This window comes from Chrysemys picta, chromosome 2 (assembly GCF_011386835.1).
Source record: "Chrysemys picta bellii isolate R12L10 chromosome 2, ASM1138683v2, whole genome shotgun sequence".
Lineage (NCBI taxonomy): Eukaryota > Metazoa > Chordata > Testudines > Emydidae > Chrysemys > Chrysemys picta.
In genome coordinates this window covers 205,512,566-205,529,965 of record NC_088792.1, presented here as the reverse complement: position 1 = coordinate 205,529,965, position 17,400 = coordinate 205,512,566, and the positions used below count along the sequence as shown (strand labels likewise).

At 39.5% G+C, this 17,400-nt stretch overlaps 1 protein-coding gene across 1 annotated transcript in view; it reads left to right on the top strand.

Annotated features, from left to right (window-relative positions):
- Positions 1 to 1,674: 1,674 nt before the first annotated feature.
- ARHGAP28 (Rho GTPase activating protein 28) overlaps positions 1,675 to 17,400 on the top strand; it is a 174,597-nt gene continuing 158,871 nt past the window's right edge. Inside the window, exon 1 of the mRNA XM_005303105.5 lies at positions 1,675 to 1,745. The gene's annotated coding sequence lies outside the window, so the exon portion shown is untranslated. The remainder of the gene's footprint in view (positions 1,746 to 17,400) is intronic.

The window sequence follows — 17,400 nt, the reverse complement described above, 5'->3', positions numbered from 1 at the left end:
TTTGAGATGTCATACAGGGTATATAGGAATGATTATGAACAGATCACCTCATCCCTGTTCAGGGCAACTGCACCCATATTCCCCCTCTGTGCGCTACCAAGGGCACCCACTCTAGGCTCCTGGCTCCTCAGTCATCACCTCTCTTGGGCAGGAACCCACGTCTCTTTCCCTCCTGACTAGGGGTTTTTCCAGGCTGCACCATTCCCCACCTATAGTGTTATAAATCCAGAATGCCAGATTGTCTAAACAGGCCTGCCTCTGTGCTTTGCTTGCTCTTCAAAGGCTATGAACACCATAATTGCCAGCAATTATGAGTTACCACACAAGTCTTTATAAGCAAGCACTTTTATTCTTAAAGTGAAAGCATTACCGAGAAAACACATAAAAACAATAAAAGTTCCTATATGCATGCTAAAGGCTTACCAGAGGTCACCCCTCAGTCTCATGGGGCCTCAGTAGACCAAAGTCCTTCCAACCCATCCCAGGAAGGATTGGGGCACCCATGGACAGAAAGTCCTGTCAGTTTGCTGAACCAGAAAGAAGATCCTGAGTCGGTGTAAACTTTGGGAAAATAGCCTAAGGTGCTATCTTTGTCTGTTGGTCTCTGGAGAATGTAGTCTGAAGTAGTATATGTGTGCCTCTCCAGGTGGGATTACAACCTGACTGATTTAATTTAATCACCTCCGACTGTTTTTAGGTCTTGTAGGAACTGTGGTAGCCCTTCCCCCTAGAGTAGAAAACAATCTTACACAGACCATTCAAACAATGGACCCTAAAGATACTGCATGGCGCTGTAATATTTGTCGCACCTTCCCTCATAAAGAAGTTACAAACAATAATACCTACACTTAATACCATGAGATCTTTCAAGTATAAAGCAGGAAATTGCCATATCTGTAACAACCTCATCTTTTTAAAGAGCAACCTCCCAGATTGTTCCTGTATGGAATTGGGTTTTGGTCTTCCCCGCTTCATGGTTGGCCATGGATATAAAGATTATGCTTCAAAACTCCATGGAATAAAAAAATGTTACAACCAGTGGAAGAGTCTTTATTTCCTATGGACTATTCTTTTCTATCCTTCCACTATAAACAGTATCTAAGAGGGAAAATAGTAAAGTGTGGGCCTGATTTCTCTCTCACTTAGGTCTTGATCCAAAGCTCACTGCAATCAATGAAAAGACTGCAGAAGTGAAATCCTGGCTCCATTGAAATCAATGGCAGAACTCACACTGACTTCAATGGAGCAAGGATTTTGCCCCAGCCCCTTATACCAGATTTAAGGAACCAGGTCCATTGACTTCAGAGGAGCTATTCCTGATTTACACTGGTATAAATGGGAGGGGAAACAGGCCCTATTCAGTATATGGAATAGTTTCAAATACAGTTAACATTAAAAAGTCCCCAGCATAGTAGCATTTGACATGCCTAGGTGTATTTGAAGATGAGCATTAATACATAGCTCCCAAGTTGAGAGCACCTGAGGCATGTATTTACTAATCCCATAATATGCAATTACAAAATTTCCAATCACAGGATTTATTAGCACAGGAATTATGTGTATAGCACATTAAACTATTGACATACTCTGTGAGAACCCTCCTATCAGCACTTTATCTGATGTTAGGAAAAAACCATGACTGCAATAAGTAGTTTGTAAAAGTCACTAAAAGGTCATAGATTTCAAGTTGTGAGACATGTTCAAGTTACAATCCACAGAAGAAAGAGCTTTGGAAGACTTGAAAAGTAAGTTCACCACCGTGTCTTTTGTCTAAAATCAATTCTAATATTTTTCACCCAGTATGATTTGTAAAAAATAACTGTTTTTATTGCAATTATAAGAAGATGTATGAATTGATCCACAAGTGTAACCAGGAGAGAAACAATCTACTGAAATCCATGAGAGGAGGGAAGGTTGAGAGAAGAAAAAATTAGATCCTCTGGGACTTCTCTGTGTCAAAGCAATAACCTAAGTTTATAAAAAAAAAGAGCCCAAGATTTTCTAAAATGGGAGCGTAGGCTCCTAATGCTATATTTTAGGGGTTGATCCTATAAGGTGCTGAGAACTCTGGTTCTGCTGTAGGAAAGCAATTAGACATTGCTTAACTTTAAGTTTGTGAATAGTCTCATTAAAGTCAATGAGGCTATTCATGTGCTTAAAACTGAGCTGGTGGTTAAATAGGTTGCTGGACTGAGGCCAGAGTACTCAACACTGTAAGATCAGGTCTTTAGGTATCTATATAAGTGAAAATAGTTTTGAGGTCAGTATATTGGGAAAATCCATGTGCAGAAGTGATTAATCCTCTGGGTTTTTTGGGGGGAGGAAGGTAAAACTTGTCCCTTCATGAAAGAGTGAATAAAAAGCTAGAGCTGGCCATAATTTTTCATTCAAAATGTTTTTATTTCAATGAAAAATTGAGGGGTTTCTTTCTTTCTTTCTTTTTTTCTTTCTGCATTTTCATCAAAAACTGAAAACCAAAAATATTTTGATTTTGGGCAACCAAAAACCAAGTGCTAGTTTTCTTTGTATATTTTAGCCGTGTTGACAACTCTCACAATTTTATCTAGTGTCTTGGTGTTTTTCTTAAAGTCCCAGCTCCTGGATACATGTAATTATATGAGAACGTGAGAATTTTTTTTTTTTAAGAAGTAAGTTTCTTGTCTTCATGCCTTCTGAGAAAATCTTGAAAATGTGAATCACAATGGTTCAAAAAACAGAAGGAATGACAAGAAACCCAACACTATTTTTAAAAAAAAATCATCATTTTTAAAACAATCTCCTGATTTTGGGTGCCTGACATGACTTTTGATTGTTTGGGGTTAGCAATACTGTTGTCCCCAGACTTTTTCAGGTAAAAGAACAATGAAGCAAGAAAGAAGAAATGTAAAGTCCCTATGAAAGAATACACAGCATTTGTCTTCACTGACAATCTGCATTGAGCTATGAGGAAAAACAAAGCTGCACACAGGAGCGGTGCTTTAAAAATTTAAAGGTGCAGCACCTATGGCATCAATTTCTCAGATAAAATACCACACTGTGCTGACAGTACAAAAAGCAAGCAAAAATACAAAGTGAGGGCACTTTAGAACAGGAGTGCCAGCAAGTTTCTAAATAGAGTATATTATCGTGCAGTTACAGCTCTTTCTTTGAGGAACCTGGGGCACTGTCCTACCATATTTAGAAATTTAAAATTCATGTAAAATGTATTTCAGTCATTCCACTCCTGTGTCCCCCACACAGATCTTAATTTAACAGACTAGCACTTCCAAATGAATGAGCCAAGTCAGACTGGTGCTCCAGCGTGCATAGTATACACTTCATAGGGTGCTCCAAAGCTGCAGATGCAGGATTTCACTGATCACCATGGGAGCCACAAGGGAGCACTTGGAAGCATTTTCAAAAGGGTCTTCATTAGTGAACAGATCAGAAAATAAGGCAAGTATACCTAGGTCCTACCTAGAATTTTGATCTTGATCTTCTAGTGATGATATTCACTAATTTAGGGATAGGTTATGAACTCTTTCGACCTGATGGAGAGTCGCTTTGGTTTGCCATTATGAGTAAGGAGTTTAACAATCTTACCTTTGTGTCTCTTATTGACAATTTAATTCTGGTTATGTATATGAAGTAGTCATAATGCAGACCGTGGGACACAAGTAACTGCCAGCGTACCCAGCACAAGCTTGTACAATACTCTGCACTGTATTAAAAATGTAATAGTTTGGTTTCTGCATAGCAACAACAGCATAGCAGCTGTGCATGTAATCAGCAGTTTCTGTTTGCTCCCATTGCTGCCAAATTTTAACAAGGACAAAGGAAGGAGATGGGCCAAGCAGTAATAATAGAGTGCTATGCACCATAAGAAAGAATAGGGATAAGAACTAATGTGGGTGCATGAATTAAGAGTCGATGAACTGAGGTGGTGCTATATATCAACACCCCTCAGATAGTTGAAACCCACTTCCTTCTCTAACCACCATGCTGCCTACAAGGAAAAAATATCAAGCTATGTGTATGAGAAGGACTGCAAGAATCAGATAATATAATACTAACAGCAGAGTTACTATGCTAATAACTGTGTTACACCCTGGAGTACAGCCAATGTGAACTAAGTGTTTTCTACAAGCCTGAGCTGCCTTAGACTGAGGAATTTTCAACAGACCTTTGAGCAGTTAAAAAAAAAACTACTGTACAGACAGCTGGGCAACCGCTCTGTAGGTGAACAGACAGTAATAGCTGTAAGCCTGTCATAATTGTTACTACCATGGCAAGACCATGATCATATATTGTAGAGAGGGAAAGACACTGGAGAAATCTTCCATATTTACTTGGAATGCCTGATACATCAAAGATCCATGCTGATAGCACAGGAAAAAGATTAATATTTGATTTCTTGCATAATAGAAAAGAAAAATACTGTCAGTGCCATCAGAGTTATCACAATGTTGCCAAGTGCATATAACATCTACTTGAAGCAATAACACTATGATTAGAGCTGGACAAAATGTGTGTGTTTGTTTATTCATAGAAAATGTAGGAAAACATAGTTTTCATTTCATTCAAACTTTTCACAGTTTTTTTTTTGACAAAAAAAAAACAATTTTTTTAATTCAAAATGAATATTTGTTTTCTTCAGAAAAAAATTGGTTTGAATTTTTGTCCCCCCACCTCTCCACAAACACACACTTTCTTCTCCAATAAGGAAAAAAAAATAAAAAATTCATTCAAAAATTCATTGAAAATGAAACATTTTCTTGTCATTGAATTGAAACCCCAATTACAAAAGATATATGTTGTCAAATTTCAATCAGCTTAGATAATCAGCCTGGAATTACGCAGATTAGTAGCTGAATCCCGAGAAAACCAGACAGACTGAAATAAACTATAATTTACTAGTGGAGTGACTTTGTAAAATCTTTCAAAATCTATTGACTAACTATATTTTATTTCAAATTTGAAGTCACTGTCTTATAGGAATTAAACTACGCTAATAAGGGGACTAGATGGGTATATTTACAGATGTTAAGATCTTCTCTGACCTCCTGTATAGTACAGGTGTCCCACTTCCCGGAGATACCAGGGTTTTGAGGCTCCTCGCTGAGGAACCATCTGCCCTTAGTGTGAGGAAGCCTTTTCTGTGCCAGCTCCCTGACTGCCCCAGACATGGGCAACAGAAACACTCCCTTCTAGGCCTCACAAGCCCTGCTGCCACGCTATAGGTTAGCAATTGGCACCTCCCAATGTTTGAACCCGCTGAGCATCTTCCTGGAGTGTCCAGCCACTGGTCCACTGGACACTTGCAGTGTTCAGACTCATGCTTCCAAAGAAACAGTTCCACTTCAGATCACCGCTCCGCTTAACACACACCATTTATACATGTTTACAAAAAAATCAGGTATAAGTTTATTGAGCAAAGCATAGATAGCAAGTAGAAGTATTGGAAACATGGTTACATATAAAATCATAACGTGTTTCAAAGCTTAAGCCTTAGACTTAATTTGCAAAATATTTTCATGTCTTGTAGAGTGTTGCTCACCCCAAATCCTTGCAGTGCTTCTTTCATGAGACAATCAGGGTGTGAGTTTGGCTCCTCAGTGAAGGATCCAGTGTGTCCCTTTGCACTTCAAAATATACCAGACCAATCCCTTGTCTTTATTCATAAACAGGACACCCCCTGCCATTTGTTCCTTCCGATAGATTTAATCTCTTGTAGATTTCACAATCTCTTAACTGGCACCTGGCTCAGTATGCAAATACTTTGCAAGGCATGTAATGCACAATACACAAATGGCCAGACAGGGGATAGGTGTCTGTTAATCTCCTGCCTGAAAGGAACATATCTTAGATATGTCACCCCGGTGTCCTGCCTTAATTCTACGACTTTGAGAACATACTTTTCAGTATAGATATAATTCCTTAAATATTATCTGCACACACATTTCACAATGATTATGATGACCAGTGGACTGCTGACTCTTGGTAGGGACCTCTCATGCCACCCTGAGCCTTTGGTGAACTATTATACAGATATCCAACCCAGGGGATCCCTGTAAAATCCTGTGCACCCAGTTTGTCCTCTGCCCAGATGACAACAACGGCTCCCTGGGTCACAAAAGGCCATAGAATTTCATCTAGTCACCCCTGCATTGAGCCCAATAATTTGTGTTTGACTAAAGCATATTTTCCAAAAAGACATCCAATCTTTCTTTGAAGCCATCAACAGCTGGAGAATCCACCACTTCCCTGGGTAGTTTGTTCAAGTGGTGAATCACCCTCACTGTTAAAACTGTGTGCCTTGTTTCTAATTTGAATTTGTCTGTGTGGAAAGATAGGCACCAAAGCCCAGATCCACAAAGATACTCAGGTGCCTAACCCAGTAGCATGTTCATTGTTAAAGTGTATCATGCGATTCGGAACTTGTACATTCCACAGCAGGTCAGATAAACAGAACCTTCAATGCTTCATCAGCATGCATAGTAGAACAGGTTGTTAGGACAGAACATCTGAAACAACTCACAGTCACAACAAACAGTGTGTGTGTATTGCTCCACACCAGCTGATGATGTGCAAATAACTTCAAGGTCAGTTCACAATAATAATTGCCTGAATTTTGAAAAAAAAATCTGAAACTAAGGCTGATGAAGGTATGAAATTATAGCTATGGTAACCAGGGACCTTCAAAAAAAAGATACACCTAGTCAGGTACAAAGATGAGATAAAGATAATAACTGAAGGTTATTAGAGTGTGACTGGGAGAGACTCAAAATAGATAGTCAAAGCATGCTAAGTCACACCCTTGGTTATAGCTTGATTTTTATTTTACTTTCCTTGATATGTTGTTGTCTTTATGTTCTTCCCATACCATACTATGGTATGGCTATGATATATCTGTTCTTATTTGTTAGGAGGGATTTTGTGATATTTTGTTGTCTGTATTCTTAAGGTTTGGGTTTTATGGCCCTGATCGTGCAGTAAATTGTATGTGGACATCTCCTGCATACACATGGAACCCCACTGAAGCCAGTGGAACTCCAAAGGCACAGGAATCTGCTCACCTAAAGCTCATTACAGAATCAGGGACTAAACTGTTGCATTGGTTTGTTGTGTTTTAAAATATAGGACAGTACTGAGGAGCTGTTTAAATCAATGATGAGTAGGGGTAAAATTTCTTGTGACAGGCTCAGCTGTATACAGAAGGGGGATTCGTCACCGAGGCTGCTGGAAGACACAGGTCATGCAGCTCACTGGCTCTCCCCCTTGCAGAATGAGGGACACAATTTGTGCTGCATAGTGTCACTCCGGGTCTGGCCATTTCCTGGGCCAGATTAAGCAGTCATGGAATGGACTGTGGAGTACACTACAGCACCAAACTCAGTCACTGGAAAATTTCACTAATTGTAAGTAACTCTCTTTAAAGAGAGAGATTTAAGTTCAGACTAGTTTTTTTTTTTTAAAAGTGATGTTGTTCTCAGCCTGCAAAAAGTTAGTGCTGTGGGAACAGAAGTGATATTGGCCTCTCTGTTTCTACACATGGACAATGCTGTTCTACAAACTGAGCACTATTACGTGATGCAGCTGTGAGGAAACAAACTATAGGAGCAGAAAGAGGTCAACCAGGATAGAAAAATGGACCCTAATGTGTGTTCAGAAATGTTTGGTAGTTTCAATCTAGTCCAAAAATACAGCATGCAGCTGGAGATGCCCTGAATTGGAGTAGCAGAGAGGGTGTAACTAAGGATGTACAGTGCACTCACAGAGCTAGGGTGACAAGATAGCAAATGTGAAAAATCAGGACGGGGTGGGGGGTAATAGGTGCCTCTATAAGACAAAGTTCCAAATATCAGGACTGTCCCTATAAAATCGGGACATCTGGTCACCCTAGACAGAGCAGTGGGGTGGATCTTACATGACTCATGTTCATGTAATACCTATTTGTTGTCTTTTGCACCAAAAGCAAGGTTTTTGCATTCTTAAAGATTAAATTAATGCTCAGATTAAAAATTAAACATGGCTCTAATAGCTTAATTGCAAATTCTATTCTTGAGTTAAGAACAATAAAGAACCATATAAAAGCAACAAAGACTAGCTTTTGGGATGGAAAAACTCTGCTGTCCTTATCAGGATATCTGGTTCCAGACACTATATAGTACTTACTGGTCTGTACAGGTTGGCTTGTACTGGTACCTTCTATTCTTATGGTTCTGCTATTCTAAAAAATGACATTCCCAGCCTGAGTCCACAGACTTGTGCTAGCAGGGCTCGTGCTAGCATGCTAAAAATAGCTGTGTAAATGTTGCCGCAGGCTGGAGTTTAGACTCTAAAGCCAATGGGGCCGGGGGGGAAGACAGCCCAACTTCCAGCCCAAGCCACAGTGTCTACACAGCTATTTTTAGTGTGCTAGTGCAAGCTCCGCTAACACAAGTCTGTGGATCCAGACAGGAAGGCTCACTCCCAGATGCAGTGTAGACATACCCTAAAGGACCATATGCCAGCTGTGACTTGGCATAGCCTCCCCACCCATCCTTGGCATACCCTCCTCTCTCCCCCAGCATGCTTCCTATCCCAGCATGGGTGAGGCACTGAAGCTGTCTTTACACCAGCTGAGAATTTTTCTGCAGTGTGGGAATTCTCAATTTAGCAGCTGTGGCCACTTTCCCTTTTGTGCTGTGTAAGGGCAGGGAATTTTGTAGAACTGCATTTCTACACATTTTAGATGATTAAAAGTTAGTTAATTATTGTTGTAATCTATTGATTGTAGGGGTTTTTTACCGGTTGCTCAGTTTTCTTTCCTGGTACTTGATAGGGAAGTTAGTAATTTCCTGCTGAGTGGAATTTAGAGGGGAGATTGGCTGTGTATTGGTCTTAAAACATGGAACTATGTTTTTCTTAATCTCTTTCTCCATAACTTCCCCTGTCCCTACCTCCTCTTTGCTTAATTAGTCTTATGTCTATTTATTATGTCTATTGTCTTATGTCTGTTTATTTATCTTCATGCCAGTTTAAACAAACCAGATCATCACTATGTTTGTCTAACATTTTAAAACGTATTTGCACAGAAAACAAGCTTTTGGAGCACAACACAAATAAAATATCTTAAAAAATCCTTCTGAAACAATTTTCAAGAAATTGGAATCTAGCTCCAAGAGTTCTACATTAAAAATAATCATCTCAGGTGGCAGTAATGTTCTAAATTTCTACTTTTGCAGATTAAGCCAAATGCTGGAGTGAACTGGTTCCACTACACTGAATCTGATTTATGCCAGCAGAGATTCCTAGCCCTACCAGTTTAGATATTTCTAACCAGGTAACCCAAAGTCAAGAGGAAATTCTATGTATTATATTAATAAATTCATTTCTTTCTCATTCTGCTTTTTGCCCCGTGTGAGTATTTTAAACTGTGATTGGTCTTAAAATTTATTTTTTTCTAAAATATTTTTTCCATTCTATTCAGAACTTTTTTTGGCCTAAATCATTTTTTAAACATTACTGACTGACAGGGCACAGAAACCCTATTTTGGGTTTGGCAAACAATCAGTTAACTCCCTTCTCAAGCCTCCAGAGTCTACTCCATACAGATGGAAAGAGTTAGGGAATAAAACAGGACTCCTGGCTGATGATAATGAGGAGCTAAGGGCTTTCATCAGGGAACTTTATAAATACAACTCCCTGAGAGCCATAGGGAAGGGTTAGTAGGAAGCAAATTAAGCAAGGAGTTAGAGAATGACATTGGGCTATAAGGGACTCTTTTTGTTTTCTGTTTTATACCCTTGTGAGCATTTTCCCCTTTTGTTTTTGTGGTAGTGCTGCTCCTAAAACCTTCTTAGCTCACACTGTTGAGTCAATAACCACTCAGGAAAAAAGTTTTCTCGGGTAAAGATTTTTTTTGTTGGACTGGGCTGACTGATTTATACCAGTTCATGATAGTCATTACCATCTGCTGTAGTACTAACATGTCGCCACTGATTCCATTTCAATGTTGCTATCCAGTCCATTTAGCTCAGTGGTTCTCAAACTTTTATACTGGTGACCCCTTTCACATAGCAAACCTCGAATGTGACCCCCCTTATAAATTAAAAACACTTTTTAATATATTTAACACCATTATAAATGCTGGATGCAAAGCGGGGCTTGGGGTAGAGGCTGACAGCTCGCAACCCCCCCCCCCCCCCCCATGTAATAATCTCGTAACTCCCTGAGGGGTCCTCACCCCCAGTTTGAGAACTCCTGGTTTAGCTATTTATGTTTATGAACATTGCAGGAGTCTCTTAATATTAATATATTGAATGTGTGGCTTTCCTGGAAGGAGACTCAGGGCCTGAGCTCTTGGCTTTGAAACAGGCTTCTCTTCTGGAGGCTATCAATATGCCTGTCTTCCCTCTTATCCCCTTATTCCCCCTCCTCCCTTCCAGAAAAAGGAGATCAGACAGAGCAAGTATGATAGGCCTTAGTATTTCTCTGCCTTCCTAAACTGTGTCAGGGCTGTCTCAGGGAGTGGTGCCAGGCCACAGGCTGTTGTTGAGAAACAGTGTGATGGGGATTAAGTGTTGTTGGGGCAAGTGGGCAATTTTGTAAGAACTAAGTGTAACTAGGATTTCAAGTTTCTTTTTGAATAGCTCCATTTCTTTAAAAAATTCTGTGCCAGCCTGCTATTAGTTCAGGGCACATTTGTGTTGTTTAGTCCTTAGTGAATATCATACCACTCAGAAGCTCAAAATAAGAGTTTTATTTCTTAGTGTCTCTCTCCCTTTGGCACACAATGTTTTTACTTCAGTTCTTATAAACCACAAGAGGCTAATGTGACTCTGCTTTGTCTCTCCATTACCATTAGAAGCAGCATCTTATTTAACTTATTTCTTGTATTGGTATTTTAAACTTTAAATAATATATAAATTACCATGTGAATTATACAATTGCAGGGAAAGACTCCTATTGACTCTAGTGGACTTGGGTCCAGGCCTATAGGGAGGGAGCATGGCTAAAGGTAAGAGCCAGTTTAGTTCCCCCACTCTTCTGCTGAGTTGCTTTGAGTTTGGGCAAGTCTGTGCTTTGGTTTTCCATTTGTAAAATAGGAATATTAATACTTACCTGTCTCACTGAGGGGCTGTGAGGCTTTATAAATGTGTATAAAGCTCTTTCCAATGCTTAGTTGAAAGTTATTACAGAAGAGACAAATATACAAGTGATGTCAAACAAAAATAAAAAAATACAAAGACAATATGCCTAAACTAGACATATGGATTATTGATGTGATTTCATAACCAATGCTTCATCATGCAAAATAGTGTAGTGAATACAATATGTCACCTAGAAACTCTAAACCTAACTAAGGCTAGGTCTACACTACCCGCCTGAATCGGCGGGTAGAAATCGACCTCTCGGGGATCGATTTATCGCGTCCCGACGGGACGCGACAATCGATCCCCGAATCGACGCTCTTACTCCACCAGCGGAGGTGGGAGTAAGCGCCGTCGACGGGAAGCCGCAGAGGTCGATTTTGCCACTGTCCCTACAGCGGGGTAAGTCGGCTGCGATACGTCGAATTCAGCTACGCTATTTGCGTAGCTGAATTTGCGTATCTTAAATCAACCCCCCCCTGTAGTGTAGATGTAGCCTAAGTAATTAGCTAAAACTCATTACCCACTATCCTATACCTAGTGTATATGTTTTGGTGCTAGTGAAACCCAATTTAAAACTTCATTACTGTATACATAAGTGGTGTAAAATTAATCATAATAACCAAAAAATCTCAACACTGTAGTATGAAACTCAAAAATATAAAATGTAAAAACATTACGAAGGAGTTGGAGCTGCCTACGTAAAGGTTGCAGGATCTAAAATGCTGATGAAGCATCTGTACATTAAAAATGGAAGTATGCACATCAGCTCAAAAGTAATTCTCTGTCTAGTAAATGAGAAGCATTAATCTGAAAGAAATTAAGTGACTTTCACAGTCATCTTTGGCCAACAGAATTAGTGGCTGCAATGGAGAGCCTTAGCAGTTTTAGTACTAAAAACCGGGGGAATAGATTCTCACAGATTTGAAAAGGATTCCCTCCAAAGTTTTGATCTCCTGAATCCTTTCTGATGTTTGTCTGGCAGTGTCCCCATCAGGTTCCCTTCGTTTAGCCCTGTGACCTCACTCCCATTCCTGTTCTTTCATTAGTTGTCTCCCACAATTATTTGGTATCATGGACCTGTGGATCCTCCCCTTAGGCTGGGGCGAGATCCTTCCTGGATACCAACAGGACCTGAATATATATATATATACTTTTATGTTTGGCTTATTAATGTCATACTTTAAGAGCTATATACAGTACTTTCATTAGTTCCCATATGGAACGTGAGTTGAAATGACCTTCAGTGGATTTGCATGGGTGAAGCACAAGCACAATTTGATTGTTTTGCTTTAGTAAATATAAACCATTGTTATATTGAAGTGTGCACAGTGCTTTATGGTAGGATTCATGGTTGAAGAACAGAATCCCTTCCTTAGTATTAATAGGTTTAATACAAAATAACGTGAACAGGTACCTTATAGGTTTACACAGTGTAATGATGCTCAACTGCTGTAGCTAGAATGATTTCCATAGAGATATACAGTGCTATTTTTGGTCTCATGTTTTTTATAGTCAGGAGCAGAGGATGGAGGAGGAAAATGTATGGGCCAGATCAGATAATAAACATTCACATAAAGAATCGGACACATCAGAAAAGGGCAGACAAATAAACAGTGACAAGTTTTTAAAGTGCTTGTACACAAATGCTAGATGTCTAAATAATAAGATGGTTGAACTAGAGTGCCTCGTGATAAAGGAGGATATTGATATAATAGGCATCACAGAAACCTGGTGGACTGAGAGCAATCAATGGAACACAATCATTCCGGGGTACAAAATATATTGGAAGGACAGAACAGGTCGTGCGGGGGGGGGGGGGGAGAAGAGGGGGAGTGGCACTATATGTGAAAGAAAATGTAGAATCAAATGAAGTAAAAATCTTAAGTGAATCCACATGTTCCATAGAATCTCCATGGATAGAAATGTCATGCTCTAATAAGAATATAACATTAGGGATCTATTATAGACCACCTGACCAGGACAGTGATAATGATGATGAAATGCTAAGGGAAATTAGAGAGGCTATCAAAAATAAGAACCCAATAATAGTGGGGGATTTCAATTATCCCCATATTGACTGGGAACATTTCACTTCAGGAGGAAATGCAGAGATAAAATTTCTCGATACTTTAAATGACTGCTTCATGGAGCAGCTGGTACGGGAACCCACAAGGGGAGAGGCAACTCTAGATTTAGTCCTGATTGGAGCTGGTCCAAGAGGTAACTATAACAGGACCGCTTGGAAATAGTTACCATAATACAATAGCATTCAACATCCCTGTAGTGGGAAGAACATCTCAACAGCCCAACACTGTGGCATTTAATCTCAAAAGGGGGAACTGTGCAAAAATGAGGGGGTTAGTTAAACAGAAGTTAAAAAGTACAGTGACTAAATTGAAATCCCTGCAAGCTGTATGGGCACTTTTTAAAGACACCATAATAGAGGCGCAACTTCAATGTATACCCCAAATTAAGAAACACAGTAAAAGAACTAAAAAAGAGCCACCGTGGCTTAACAACCATGTAAAAGAAGCAGAGAGATAAAAAGACTTCCTTTAAAAAGTGGAAGTCAAATCCTAGTGAGGCAAATAGAAAGGAGCATAAACACTGCCAGATTAAATGCAAGAATGTAATAAGAAAAGCCAAAGAGGAGTTTGAAGAACGGCTAGCCAAAAACTCCAAAGGTAATAACAAAATGTTTTTTAAGTATATCAGAAGCAGGAAGCCTGCTAAACAACTAGTGGGGCCCCTTGATGATCGAGAGACAAAAGGAGCACTTAAAGACGATAAAGTCATTGCGGAGAAACTAAATGGATTCTTTGCTTCAGTCTTCACGGCTGAGGATGTTAGGGAGATTCCCAAACCTGAGCTGGCTTTTGTAGGTGACAAATCTGAGGAACTGTCACAGATTGAAGTGTCACTAGAGGAGGTTTTGGAATTAATTTATAAACTTAACATTAACAAGTCACTGGGACCAGATGGCATTCACCCAAGAGTTCTGAAAGAACTCAAATGTGAAGTTGCGGAACTATTAACTAAAGTTTGTAACCTGTCCTTTAAATCGGCTTCTGTACCCAATGACTGGAAGTTAGCTAATGTAACGCCAATATTTAAAAAGGGCTCTAGAAGTGATCCCGGCAATTACAGACCAGTAAGTCTAACGTCGGTACCGGGCAAATTAGTCGAAACAATAGTTAAGAATAAAATTGTCAGACACATAGAAAAACATAAACTGTTGAGCAATAGTCAACATGGTTTCTGTAAAGGGAAATCGTGTCTTACTAATCTATTAGAGCTCTTTGAAGGAGTCAACAAACATGTGGACAAGGGGGATCCAGTGGACATAGTGTACTTAGATTTCCAGAAAGCCTTTGCCAAGGTCCCTCACCAAAGGCTCTTAAGTAAATTAAGTTGTCAAGGGATAAAAGGGAAGGTCCTTTCATGGATTGAGAACTGGTTAAAAGACTGGGAACAAAGGGTAGGAATTAATGGTAAATTCTCAGAATGGAGAGGGGTAACTAGTGGTGTTCCCCAAGGGTCAGTCCTCGGACCAATCCTATTCAACTTATTTATAAATGATTTGGAGAAAGGGGTAAACAGTGAGGTGGCAAAGTTTGCAGATGATACTAAACTGCTCAAGATAGTTAAGACCAAAGCAGACTGTGATGAACTTCAAAAAGATCTCACAAAACTAAGTGATTGGGCAACAAAATGGCAAATGAAATTTAATGTGGATAAATGTAAAGTAATGCACATTGGAAAAAATAACCCCAACTATACATACAATATGATGGGGGCTAATTTAGCTACAACAAGTCAGGAAAAAGATCTTGGAGTCATCGTGGATTGTTCTCTGAAAATGTCTGCGCAGTGTGCAGGGGCGGTCAAAAAAGCAAACAGGATATTAGGGATCATTAAAAAGGGGATAGAGAATAAGACTGAGAATATATTATTGCCCTTATATAAATCGATGGAACGCCCACATCTCAAATACTGTATACAGATGTGGTCTCCTCATCTCAAAAAAGATATACTGGCACTAGAAAAGGTTCAGAAAAGGGAAACTAAAATGATTAGGGGTTTGGAACGGGTCCCATATGAGGAGAGATTAAAGAGGCTAGGACTCTTCAGCTTGGAAAAGAGGAGACTAAGGGGGGATATGATAGAGGTATATAAAATCATGAGTGATGTGGAGAAAGTGGATAAGAATAAGTTATTTACTTATTCCCATAATACAAGAACTAGGGGTCACCAAATGAAATTAATAGGCAGCAGGTTTAAAACAAATACAAGGAAGTTCTTCTTCACGCAGCGCACAGTCAACTTGTGGAACTCCTTACCTGAGGAGGTTGTGAAGGCTAGGACTATAACAGCGTTTAAAAGAGAACTGGATAAATTCATGGTGGTTAAGACCATTAATGGCTATTAGCCAGGATGGGTAAGGAATGGTGTCCCTAGCCTCTGTTTGTCAGAGGATGGAGATGGATGGCAGGAGAGAGATCACTTGATCATTGCCTGTTGGTCTACCCCCCCTGGGGCACCTGGCATTGGCCACTGTCGGTAGACAGGATACTGGGCTAGATGGACCTTCGGTCTGACCCTGTATGGCCGTTCTTATGTTTATGTTTTTTAAATCCCATCTATCTAAATTGAACATGAGAATAATTACTGTGAACATTCCAAAATGCAACTTCCCAAGAACGTTTTACATGACCAATTGATATTTGATTTGGGCTGAAGTTGAGACCTTCATAGATTTTTGTTTGTTGGTTTTTAATCAGTATTGTTTCTAGTTGCATGAGCAAAGATAACAAGCATGCAGTGCCGACTCTATTTCCTTGACATTGCAGTTATAAGGAGCGGTTATTCTGTTCCGCATTTTAAGGATAATATTTAATGTTATAACTTGGTAGGAACAAAGAGATGATTATTTGTGACTAGCCCTAAATTACTCATCAGACACATTATCTGCTTTCAGGATCTTTCCTGGTTTCTTTTTTCTAAGAGAAAAGTTTAGACCTCAAAGCTGCCCCACTGTTTTCCTTTGAAAGAATGTGTGTACCCTTGTTGTCAGCATTGCCAGTCACAAGGCTTATATTGTTCATGTCTTTCTAATGGGCCCTATTCTCACTTTTAAGTCATGAATAATTTCTATATTTAGTGATGAACTAAACCATGGACTAGACAGCATCATTTGTGTAGTTGAAAACATAAATAGTGAGCCTGTAAATAACCCTCCAGTCACTATTACAGTAAATATCACATTTTGATGCCACTTCAGTGAAAGTTTTGTCAGCTTTCCCAGTCTAAGGGCTAAATTCTGTACCTATGTAAATTGATCTCCCAAATGAGCAAATCTATGTGTTCAGTGCACATACTGTGTTATATGCACTTATATGAATGCACAATGAGAAAACATATGTTTGAAGCAGCCAATGTGAGTCCCACACTGGCATAGTCTGTATGAGGAGAATGTATTTGTACATAAACATATGAGTTTATCCCCCAACCCATATCCCCTTCTCAGATATAGTACACAGGTTTTAGTGAAAGGCTTTAATTTATCATCACAATATACCATTAACACTGTCTGCCTCAGAGAATCCCTAAACTTTGACAGTCTCCAGACTCTTTTGAGCCGACTTCCTCTTGCCTCTGCCCTTCCTATTAATTACATGCAATGTCACAAGATGGCATTATGCCATACCAAAAATAGCCCTCCATGGCTCCTGTTATGGACAGCATGCGGAGCTGCCTCCCACAGTTATGAGTTATGTGGGGAGCCATAACATGAATGGTCAGTTTCCAACTCACTTGACTGTTGTTGGGGTCTCAGGCATGTGTTTGCACCTGTCAGAATTTGGTCCCTCACCCTTATTTTCAGGGTTTTTTTAATATGGATGTTTAAACAAATACCATTTGAGGCAGAATGAAATGCTGCATGAGAGGTCTTAGCCTGGGTGGGGATGTTCAGATATATAGTCTGATAAAACACACACATACAAACAAAGCTGCTATTATGACAAAAACATTGTTCCTTTTAGCTTTGGAACAAAAATGATTTGCAGCTGCAAGACAATTTGTTCTTTTTAGTAACTGCTGCTGCTCCAGATTCAGTAGCATAAGTCAAAATATTCCAATAGCATTTGACCTGGCAGCTAAATGGCTATCACAGTGACATATTTCCTTTCTGCAAAGGTAAATAATAACAATGAAATGCTTGGAGTGAAGCTTGTACAAAAGTATTTAGAGTGAGCATCCTCGAGTAGTTTTATAGAGAGAG